The sequence below is a fragment of the Lygodium microphyllum genome, chromosome 26 (assembly GCF_053477565.2).
Source record: "Lygodium microphyllum isolate KBCC chromosome 26, Lygodium_microphyllum_v1.1.10, whole genome shotgun sequence".
Lineage (NCBI taxonomy): Eukaryota > Viridiplantae > Streptophyta > Polypodiopsida > Schizaeales > Lygodiaceae > Lygodium > Lygodium microphyllum.
In genome coordinates this window covers 111,779,225-111,791,547 of record NC_141160.1, presented here as the reverse complement: position 1 = coordinate 111,791,547, position 12,323 = coordinate 111,779,225, and positions in this window count along the sequence as shown.

The window sequence follows — 12,323 nt, the reverse complement described above, 5'->3', positions numbered from 1 at the left end:
TCGTGGAACCATTCATCCTCTTTTCTACCAAATTTCCAACCACCACATCTTCTCTCAGTCTATCATTTTCCTTTAGTACCCATAACATATTGTTATCTAAATCCACCGTTGACAGCTACTTCTAAATATGCACTAATGCCTTCAACACTAGCCAAGCCATGGTGCCCTCTGGATGAGCTCCTTATTGCGCAAAGCCCTTCACGGTTTTTATAAAGCGCTAAAAGAAGAGCATCTATAAGTACTTCTCAAAGGGACAATCCGTCTCCACCTCTCTTGGCCTTGCAAAGTTAATAGATGATGGCCTTGCAAAGTTAATCTCCTTCTATGAGATCCATTCCACTAAATTCCACAACGGATAAATCGCTTGAGAGCGGAGATTTTAGCTCGGGATGTGCCTAAAATTTGCCAGAAAATCTAGAATTTAGGGAAAAAATATTCGACATCGAAGGCGACGGTTGCAGCTAGGACGATTTTAAGCACCAAGTGGAAGACGGCTTTTAAAAGCCGCCCGAGATACACTTGTGGATTTTTGATAATTTTTTCGACTGACATGCAGGATGCCAGGAGCTGCCAGTCAGTGCAGGATGCCAAGATGGATGCGCAGGGTTTTTCAAAGGCTAAAATGGAGCCCGGACGCGGAAGGAGCCAAAAATTGGCCAAGATTTGAAAAGGTGGACAAAACCTAGGACCAAAGGCGGGTGCCCTTTGGGACTTTAAACCCCCTCCTCCCCCCCTCAAATTTTCCCACGAATGGTGTGAAGATGGGGTGGATATGGTGTGAAGAGCATGGCCCCCCCTCCCCCAAAAGGGGGTGCCCTTTGGGACTTTAAAACCCCCCCTCCCCCAAATCATGATTCTGGGCTACAAAGAACCCATGCAATCGACAATGGCCATCAACTTCTCTCTCTTTCCTGATTCTATCACCGGTCCTCGCATGAGATATGGCTGTCTGGATGAAGAGATCAGAATCTAGTCTTTCTCTCTCCTCCCTCTCTCTTCTCTCTATGGGATGCTCATATGCACTATCTTTGAAGGCGGAACGGAGAAGGGGGTTGAAGGAAACTGTGATGGAGATTGATGGAGACGCTGAAGATTGATGTGCAGCATTGGATTGAGAGCAATGGAGGACTCCTCTGCTGGTTTTGCAGTCATTTAAGGCGTCTCGGGTTACGTAAAAACACGGTATGACCATTTTTATGAAGGAAATGAAGGATTTTTGATAGTTTATGATGATAATTATGTTCTTATTGGATGATTTTTTTTTTGTGTGCTGATTGCATCATGATTAACTGTTGTGTATAAGAAAATTTTGATTTTGCAATGATTTACATGCTCTATTTAATTCCCGTAAACCCGAAATGCGGTTTTAAGTGGTAAAATGGTAGTTTTTCCGTTTCGGGTGAGAGAAAGGTGTTCCCATAGGGGGAAAATGGAAAATAAATTGAATGTTAGAATGCTGAAATGATTGGAATAAGAAAAATAAAAAAATAGCATATTTATTGCCAAATAAATCAAGAAAATAAGAAAAATAAGGGAAAAAATAAAAATACGGCCCAAAAAAAAAGAAAAAATATAATGATTGTTTGTGGATGTATGGTAGTGGCAAAGCATGAGGTTTAGCCTCAGTTTGCTCTACCTCCTTGTCAAAGTTTGTGATTTATCGCTTTTTATACATCAAAACATGACAAAATGAACCTCTACACCTACGCAACGAAAGCAATACCTAAACATAGGGGGTTGGGATGTTTGAATGGTGTGATTTGTGTGCTGATTATTGTTGATTTTCTGATGCATATCATGACATAGAGGTTTTTGGATTTTAATCAAGAGGATAGTAGCACGGGTGTTGTCTCGGTGCTATCCTTACATCGCCGCAACGAGTTAGTGAATGAGCATTGGAAAGCATGATTGTGCACAACATGTATTTCTGGTTTAAAATTATGTTTGAGCACTTTAGGATCATCCACTTTTGCATGTGCATGTCGACCATGGTATCAAAATACAAAGACTAGATGCATAGCACCTGTTTTCAATAACAATGACCCACGCTTGAGTGTGGAAAGGCATCCTAAGCCATAGGATAGACGTTCGTTTCTTGGGGAATTATTTGGTAAGGACACATGGTATCTCTTGGAACACGTTCAAAATGAAAGAGTGGAGTTTGTTCGTTTGTTCTATATGTTGAGCAGCGCATCAAGGGGCTAATCCTTGCAATGTAGGAGAGCTACAGTGAGGCCGCAGTGATTCCACCGAGAGGTTGCCTCCCATGTATGTGATTATTATGGCATTTATTGCCAATGTGTAAGGGTTTTCCCTCTGTGGAGTTTATAGAAAGGGAAATGTTGGACTACAAAACTATAAACGCATAGATTAAGCTTTAGGACAGTTCGTCCTTTAGCAGCAGATAGACGCTCCTGGCCCGCGAGGCCGTGAGGGTGTGTTTATCTGTTATGAGTATGAGGTCTGGCTAGTGCCATAGCCAGTGTCAGCCCATTTGAGGTCCCATTAGTGGTGCATCTGTCGGGAGCTGCCAACAAGTGGTGGTTCTCGAATCTAGGGTTTTTAGGGACCGAAAAATTGGTTTATGTCCTCTGACAAGGATCGTCAAGCCGAAATACAAAAAGTAGAATGTGCTGAGAGGGCTAGACGGTGATTGGAGATTGTAAGTTGCTATTCTCCTCAAAGGAGTAGCCCGATAGGCATAAGAGGCAGTGGTCTCAGTAACCCAACTGCTGCACATAGTCCTTTAGGTGCAGAAGGAAGTGTAAGTTCTACCGCTCTTCCACCAAGTCAACCCACTTCAAGTGGGGGTGTGATTCCATCAGTCTAAACTCCTATTGTTAATCCGATTGTCCTCATGGCACAGCCCATTGCAATTCCTGCAGGGACGCCGGATCTGCCAGCTTTAGGAGTGCCTTTGCCCATTTTTAATGGGTTAGTCGAATAAGATGCGGAGTTTCACATTTGTGAATTCCAAAGATTAATGTTTAATTACCGCATCCAAGATGAGGGACATCTTATGATGTTCTTTAACATGACATTAAAAGGAAGGGCTGCAGTATAGTATCATAGCATAGATACTGGAACCATAACCACAATCGACCAATTTTATGCAGCTTTCTGAGGAGAATATGCCTCTGAAAGAGGTGGCCAATACTGGTTGCATGTTTTGAATGTAACACGCCAAGACCCCCATGAGAATGTGAAAGCCTATGTCAAGAAGCTTAAGGAAGTATTTCGTAAGTTACAAACTTACATTCCTATTCTGCCGGCTGCCCAATTGCAATACTTCTTGTATGGATTGGATTTCAATATTCAGGTACAATTGAGCAGTGTGGCTTTAGCTAATATAGACATCGCCATCACGCGGGCAGAAGGAGTAGAGTCACGATTACAAATGGCCTACTCCTCTCGAATAAATCTTAATGCAGGTTTAGTACCTGGAGGCAATTTACCATTGATAAATGGAAGTCAAGGGATGCTTATGAATAACCCTAATGGGAGAGGAAGCATGGTTCAAAATGTACCTTTGCTGCCAGCTCCTCCTAGTGTGACTATGCCTATGGCTAGTCAGTTGGCTCCACCAAATGTTGGAGGCCAAGTTTCGAACCCTAATGTTGTTCCTGTGAGTCAACAACCAATGCCCAATCAAATTGTTAGGCCAATGGAACGACGGGATAGATAATCAAGGCTATGAGTCGAGTGCCTCTAATGTCCTTGAGAAAGTTAAGGATATGATGAAGCACTACACTGATATGATTTCTGAAAAATATCGGCAAATAGCTGTTGACGTCAATTTCTTGAAGAAGCAGCAGAATCTGATAGGGAGTCGACGCCCTGAAGAGGGTGGTCCCTCAAGATTCAGCTGTAAGTGGTGTGGCGGATAACATTTCCCTAGAAACTGTCCAAATGTTAAATGTGATATTTGTGGGAAGTTGGGCCACTTAGCTGCTACTTGTTGGAGTAAGATTAGTTCCCTCCAACAAGGGAGTAAACAGCCATGTCCAGTTAATCATAGAGCACAAGGTAGTAACCTCCAGCAAAATGATGGACCAAGACAAATACTGCAAAGGGGAAAGACCACTATAGAGGAGTTGCCACAAGGCAATGGAGTTAGCCTTATTGAGGCTGTACGCGTCAATGGCGCTGAAACCTCTAACCTACGAGCCGTGACAAGAGGCCAAAAGGCTAAAGAGCACCGGTGATAAAGATAATGCAAAACCGGTCGAGGAAAACCCTAAGCAAGGGGAGAAGGGGACGCAAGTCTTGAATCCTGGCATGGAAGGTGGACCTCTAAGGCCTGTTGACAAAAAAATCGATCCTAAGAAGGATGAGGAAGTGCCAAGAGAAAGAAGGCAAGAGCTAAAAAAGAAGCACCAAAGCCGGTCCGGAGACCAAAAGAAAGGATGGTTTGGCGAGAAAAGAGAGCTTTGGCTACCTATCATGATTTTGATTTAGCAAGTTCTCTTTGCATAGTCAAACCAAATGTAAACCTCTTACAGTTGATTAAATTATCTCCAGGAGTACGCAAGGAATTCAAGAAGATCCTGTGTATTGGGCATATTGTAGAACCTTTGGGCATAGCACGAGTAGGGGAAGATTGGTTTGATCATGCTGAAAAGAATTGCCTTAGGGTTCCAGCATACGTGGATGGAATATTAGTGGAGCATGCTATCGTAGACACTGGGTCCTCTGTCAATATCATGAGTTCAGAGTTGATGGAGAGGTTGGGTCTAGGCATCCAAAAAGATAGCTCCACCCTTCTTAGAATGGCTGATGATAGTCTAAGGCAACCAGAAGATTGCGTCACTAAAGTCCATGTTACAGTCGCAAGTGTAGAATGCTTATTGGACTTTAGGGTGATAAGATTTGCAGGACATCCTAGCTATCGAGTCTTGCTAGGTAGGCCTTGGATTTTACGAACAGGCTGTCAAGTCGATATACCCGCCGGTCGAGTGGTTCTAGTTAGAGGTGCTAATCGAGTAATAGTCGATACTTACCCTGAGTCTCCTCAGAGTGAGTGAGCTCCTTTATCCTCTACTAAATTAGAAACATCAGATGATCCATTTGGTAGTGGGACATCATCCAGTGATGAATCTAAAGAGGGGTCCACTACAGAGGATATTTATCAGATAACTCTAAATGAGCCAATAGAGCTGCAAGATAGGATAAGAGATGCGGATGTGATTGAGTTGGACCTTGGCACGCCGAATGATTCCGGCCAACTAAATTAGGTTCCATGCTCAATTCAGTAGAAAGGGAGGACTATGTGTCCTTGATTTAAGAATTTCGCGACATCTTTGCTTGGAGTTATGATGAGCTGAGAGGCATTCCTCCTAGCCTGGCTGTTCATACTATTCCTTAAAAGAAGACAGTCGTCCTATGTGTCAGAAAGTAAGGCATTTGCCTTTTGAATTGAGGGACGGGCTGTTTGAGGAGTTACAGAAGTTACGGAAAACTGGTTTAATCTTCCCTGTACAGCACACAGAATGGTGTTCACCAGTTGTTGTCATCAGGAAAAAGAAAAACAACTAGATCCGACTATGTGTAGATTTTAGAGAGCTGAATAAGTAGACGGTTAAGGATCACTACCTGTTGCCATTTATTGACCAGATTTTGGATCAATTAGCGGGTAGGAAAATATACTCGTTTATGGATTGCTTTGTAGGATACAACCAGATGGCAATTGCAGAAGAGGACAAGTTGAAAACAACTTTCATTAGTGTCTTTGGTACTTTTGCGTACCATGTGATGGCCTTTGGATTGTGCAATGCACTTGGATCATGGCAACGAATAGCAGACAAGACATTTGGTGACATCTCCCCAGACGAGTTGAAAGTATTTATCGATGACCTGGGGGCAGCCATTGTAAGGGAAAGGATGTTGATTATTTTAAGAAAGTGCTTTGAGCGATGCAGACAATTTTGTATCACTCTTAACCCACCTTTGGAGTGCGTTATGGGCTATTGCTAAGCCATGTGGTCAGCTCAGTAGGGATCGCAACTGACCGTGAAAAGATCAAGGTTATAGTCGCTATGAGTCCACCACGAACTCTGAAAGAGGTACATAGCTTTCTATCATCGATAGGATACTATCGGAGGTTTATAAATGCCTTGGTAGAAAGGACATTACCATTAACGAACTTATTATCCTTCAGCTGTTTATTTGTATGGAGTGACCCTTGTAAGGTAGCTTTCGAGGATGTGAAATAGGAGCTAGTAAAAGCACCAGTTTTAAAAGCACCTAAAAGAGGCAAGGTATTTTACATATTTTCAGCAGCCACCATGCATAGTATCAATTTTGCTGTTTAGCCCAAATTTGGGAGGAAAAGTGGTATCATCTGATAGCTTTTGCTAGTTGAAAATTGGGCATATCAGAAATTAACTACACCTACATGGAGAAGTTGTGCCTTGCGATGGTCTTTGCGACTAAAAAATTCAAGCACTACATCCTTTATGAGAAGGTAGTTTTTTATACGAAGGCGGAAGGGCTTAGATTGCTTATGAACAAGCTACAACCGCCTGATCGTTTGGGAAAATGGTTAATCACTTTGCAGGAGTTCGATTATGAGATTAAGAGTAAGCCACCGAGATTGCAGGGTATTGTGGAATGCCTTGTGGATTTCGAGGAGCCGAAAGAGACTTTGGCTGAAGGAAGTGATATTGAAGAAATGTTTAAAATTGATACAGCTTCTATCCCATCTTGGTATGCTGCTATCACGCATTATCTATCAACGGGAGAGACTGGAGCTGGTTTATCAAAATCAGAAAAGAGGAAAATCAGACAACAGGATATCTATCGTTGACGTGTGATGCCTGACGAGGTTCCTTTCATCCTATAAGAGTGCCATGACTCTACATGTGGAGGGCACTTCGCTGGACGGTTGACAGTACAGAAAGCTTTAAGAGCTGGATATTGGTGGTCGTCCATCTTCCAAGATTCCTTTGAGTATGTTAAGAGATGTGATACATGTCAAAGACATGGCGACAAAGAGAATAGGAAACACCCACTTACGCCTATTATGGCTATCCTTCCATTTGAGAAGTGGGGCATTGACTTTGTGGGTCCTATCACCCCGTCGTCTACTACTCAGAAGAGGTACATTATAGTAGCAACTGATTATTTTACAAAATGGTCAGAAGCGTGGTCGACGAGGTAAGACAACGCAAAAGAGACTGCAAGTTTCCTTTTAGAGTAGATTATCTGCCGTTTTGGTCCACCGAAGGAACTAGTGTCGGACCGTGGAACCCACTTTTTGAATAAAGTGATCAAAAGCCTGATTGAAGCTTGGCAAATCAAGCACAAAAAAACGACCCCTTATAATCCGCAAGCCAATGGGCAAGTCGAAAGTACTAAAAAGCAGTTTGTGGGTATCTTGTCTAAAATAGTCTCGGAGAAGAAACGAGACTGGGACAGGAAGTTGTATGTGGCAGTATGGGCGTACAATAAAACGCTCAAGCGAGCTACCGGCCATACTCCATTTAAATTAGTGTATGGGGAAGAGTGTGTGTTACCCCTTGAAATCGAGTTGCCAACCATATGGTTTGCAATTAACCACTCTTTGGGAGATGAGGATGCACTCTTTGAATGTTTCACGACCATAGCCTACCTGGATGAGCTGAAATTGTAGAGCTTGTTACACCAGGAGGTGGCTAAACGTCGGATGAAGCAGTTGCACAACCTTAAAGCAAAGAAGTATACCTTTAAAAAAGGGCAATTAGTTCTGTACTATGATGCGCGTAGGAAGCTGTTTCCAGGGAAGCTGGAACCTAGATGGGATGGCCCCTACAAGATTGTCAGGATAGGGAAAAATAGGTCTACGGCTCTACTAGCTGATCTGCAGGGAGTAGAATTTAAAAATAAGGTTAATCTTAATAAGATTAAACCTTATTATTTCTAAGTATGCTAATACGGAAAAATGCATTGCAAGTCCATGCTGGGGCTGATTAGAGACCTGCAAAAGAGCTTAAAGCTGGTTGATGGGGCAGTTAATTCCTTATTTGGAGCACCCATATCTGGAGTAGAGATACCATCAGGGGAAGCTTATCTAGTGGAGCAAAGGATACAAAGTGATTGAGCAAGAAGACGGAACCTTTGTGTGGGAGATCAAAGTCTTCTGCCATCACTACTTACGGATGTTGACAAGTATCCCTGTTGAGTTCAATGAAGAAGGTGGGATGGAGCCATTAATTCATCCTCTAAATATGCTAAATTTTGACTATCATAATTATGAATAGAGGAGTTCGTGATGGCAACCTGTGTAAACCCATTGTGGATGTATACATTATATTTTGACGGAGCGTCCAGGGGCCCTAATAAAAAAGGGAGTGTTAGAGTCGTAATTCGAGATCCCATACGTAGAGTTACGGTGAAGTTAGCTGCTTATCTCGGGGTAGGATTCACTAACAATATGGCAGAGTATAAAGCCTTGATTATGGGACTGCATATTGCCAAGCAAGGTGGTATTCGGCGGTTGTTAGTAAAAGGGGATTCCCAGTTGATCTTGAATCAGCTAGATGGGACATACACAGTGCGGAATCCCATCCTTTGTATGTATCATCGAACTGCCATGACCCTACTTGAGGAATTTGAGAGAGTGTCTCTTCAACTGATTCCACGTTACTGGAATCAGTTTGCGGATTCACTGGCAAATCTTGCTTATGAAGAAGACATTTTCTTCAACTGTGGTCCTAGTTTGGATATTGCTATCAATAATGAGACAGGACCCAGTCGCTTGTGGAGAATGTTATCAGAGCATGCAATATATGGCAGGCGATGGTTGATATGGGTGATGCAAAGAGTAGCCAAGACCCATCTACCGTTGTTATCCTGGACCCATAGGCTGATTAGACAACATGTTATGCATACGCCTCTTGCTATATATGCAGGAGGGATGGGTCATAACCTTATGCATTTAGCTTAGGGCTGTGAGCCCTATTTTTCCTCCTTGGACAGGAGCATATTATTGTATATCTGTACTATTTCGGGGAGGGATGTGTAGGTGCTATGCTGTTTTATTTCGTTAGGCAAAGAGGGCCAGTTTTGCGAGGTTTTAGATGTTTCATTTCATTAGGCCAAGAGGACCGATTAGTTTTTGTAGTGAAATGCTTTATTTCATTAGGCCAAGAGGGCTAGTCGTCTGTTTAGTACGGGCGCGGTTAATGGTTTCTTGTTTTAGTCCTGTGCTAGACATGTTTAAAGAAGAGCTTGGAAGGAGCCTATGTCAGTGGAGACTTCTTGTGGCCCTATCCAGGTGATATCTCTCATTTACAAGTACCGTGTTTTTTATGCTATATGTGTTTGTGTACTTGTAGGGGATTTTCTTTTGTTGTTGGGGACCGGCACCCAAGGCATGAAGCCCCAGGTTTAGGTTAGGTATGTCTAAGGGAGGTCTGAGTAGTCGTTGCCTCCTGGAAAGACATTGCCAGGCATCGAAAGACCTGTTTCAGAAAGTAGTCTTAGTGACCCTATTCTACTAGCCTGCTAGGCAGCCATTCTAGGAGTTCTTGTTAGTTGTGAGGCAGTTAGAGAAGCCTGCCTAAAGAAAAATGATGATGATAGAGAGGAAAAAACCCTGAATATCTCAACGAAAATAAATATATACAAAGGCGTGTAAAAAGGGGTTCTACCCCTATAAAAATAGAAAAGCAAAGAAAGGAAAATTTATAAGCAGTTGCTCATCGCCTTGCGAAGGCCTGGTAGGTTCCTGGGGACGAGTCTGACCCGAGGCCAATGCCTTGTCTTCCTAGGGGTGGCGTCTCACTGGAAAAGAAGAAAGTAAGGAAGGTTGGAGCGAAAATAAAAGTGAGCATCAGAAAAGGATTAAGTGTCACCTTGCGAAGGCTTGGTGGGTTCTTGGGTACCGAGACATGACCTGAGACCGATGCTCTGTTCTCCTTGGGTCACTACGCTCAGCTCCCTCCTTTTTACACGCTCGATTATGGGGAAATAAATACCTAAAAGACGAAATGTGCTAAAAGAAAATACTTCTTGATCAGGCTATAGGAGTCCTCGCCTAGTAGGAACTCCTGGTTGTGTTGTCCTTAGTTAGATGGGTAGTTCAGACCACCACTTAGGGCGACCTCTTTGATAGTTCTTTTTAGTTTGGCCGTGATGGAGCAGTCGGTTCGTGACTAGCTTTGGACTTTCGATCAGATTATGCTAGGCCTACTGCTTGTGGATTTCATGCCTTGGTTTTGTTAGGGGGTAGGGTGAGCATTGTGCTGTGGTTTAATATGTATCTATTTTGTATTAGCTTGATGCTTCCTTTGGTTGTTTTGTGCAGATCTGTTGTGGGATTCGACAGGCTGAGTCACCCCCTCAATGCCACGGAAGTATCTTAGCTCACCTAAATCCTTCATCTCAAACTTCTTCAAAAAATCCTTGACTTCTGCAATCCCACTATCACTACCACCTGTAATAATCAAGTCATCCACATAGATGACTATGATGACCAAACCTGCATCTCCCTTTCTCACATAAAGTGGGTGATCAGCATCAGAAACATAAAAGCCAATATTGACAAGATACTCTCTGATCTTGTCAGACCATGCTCTAGGTGCTTGCTTGAGCCCATAGAGCGCCTTCTTCAACCTGCACACATACGTGGGATGCTCTAAATCTTCATAACCTGCTGGTTGATCCATATACACTTCTTCCTGCAAATCACCATGCAAGAAGGCATTCTTCACATCCATTTGCTGCAACCTCCAACCTTTGGCTGCTGCCAAAGCAATCACACATCTGATAGTTGCTATCCTAGCAACTGGACTGAAGGTTTCATCATAATCTATGCCATATGTCTGGGCATAGCCTTTTGCAACCAGCCTAGCTTTGTACCTGCTAATAGAACCATCTGCATTGTGCTTAATCTTATAAACCCATTTACATCCAATGTCTTTCTTGCCCTTCGGCAATGATACTAGATCCCAAGTCTTATTGGCCTCTAATGCAGCCATCTCCTCATCCATTGCTGCATCCTAATGAGCATGACCAACAGCCTCCTCAAAACATGTGGGCTCAACATCCTCAACTAGTTTCACCATATAAGCATAATGGTGAACTGCATAACCTTCAAAACCAAATCTTTTAATAGGGTATTTGACCCTGCTAGGTCTGCGTGTCACTGGATCACTCAATGGAGTCTTTGCATTAACACGTGCTCTCTGCACATCTGGAGTCCTCACTGAAGGAATGCCAAGCTCATCATCCAAGCTCTCTGAGCCACTGGAATCTCCATCAAGAACTGCATCAATGCCTTCTGACACTTTATTCTTTCCTTTGTCTTTACCTGTAGTGCTACTAGATGCACCCGAAGATGTAGAGGTACTCCTTATTCTCCCAGACCAAGGACTACTAGATGATGTCTCTGGTCCACTAAGAGTCCATGATTCTTGCTTTTCAGCCTGCACATGAGTGTCATGATCATCATCATCATCCAATGTATCACCACTAGATGCATACCAACTGCTCATTTCATCAAAGATGACATCCCTGCTCACTCTGAACTTACATGTGACAGGGTTGTAACAGCGATACCCTTTCTGCTCTAAAGAGTATCCAATAAAGACACACTTTTCAGCCTTTGGATCTAGTTTCTTTCGCAACTCATTTGGCACATGAACATACGCAATGCAGCCAAACACCTTCAAGTGTGAGAAATCAGGCTTCTTACATGTAAAACATTCTTCGGGAGTCATACCATGAATTGCAACTGTGGGAGTTTTGTTCATAATATAAACAGCAGTATAAATAGCCTCAGACCAAAAATGCTTAGGCATATTCTTTTCAGCCATCAAGGCGCGTGCAACTTCTGCAATATGCCTGTTTTTCCTTTCTGCAACCCCATTTTGCTGTGGGGTATATCTGTATGTGAACTGTCTCTTTATCCCATGAGACCTCAGAAAATCACTGAACTCATTCGAGAGGTATTATCCCCCTCTGACTTCTTCTTCTTCTTCTTCCACACTCTTTACAATGTACACAAAGTATAGATAAGATGCAACATAAAGGAAAGTGGCCTACTAAGTCAAACAATGCATAACCGACTACACTAGTCGACTGGCGTTATAACTATGCTAGCTGTAAATAGGTGTAACAACCTGAATATAATAAGTAATGAGTCAGTGTCCATGTGTGAGTCATAATGACCACCGACGTGCTAAGTGTAGATGTGTAGACCCATCTAACCAGGCGGTCCATCATCCATGTCCACATGTGTTGAGCTTGCCATCTCAACAAGATAGGTTTTCCATAAGCTAGATGATGGAGTGCATGTGTGCATACCTGTTACACAGACAATCGGATGCATGCAAAGCACTTAA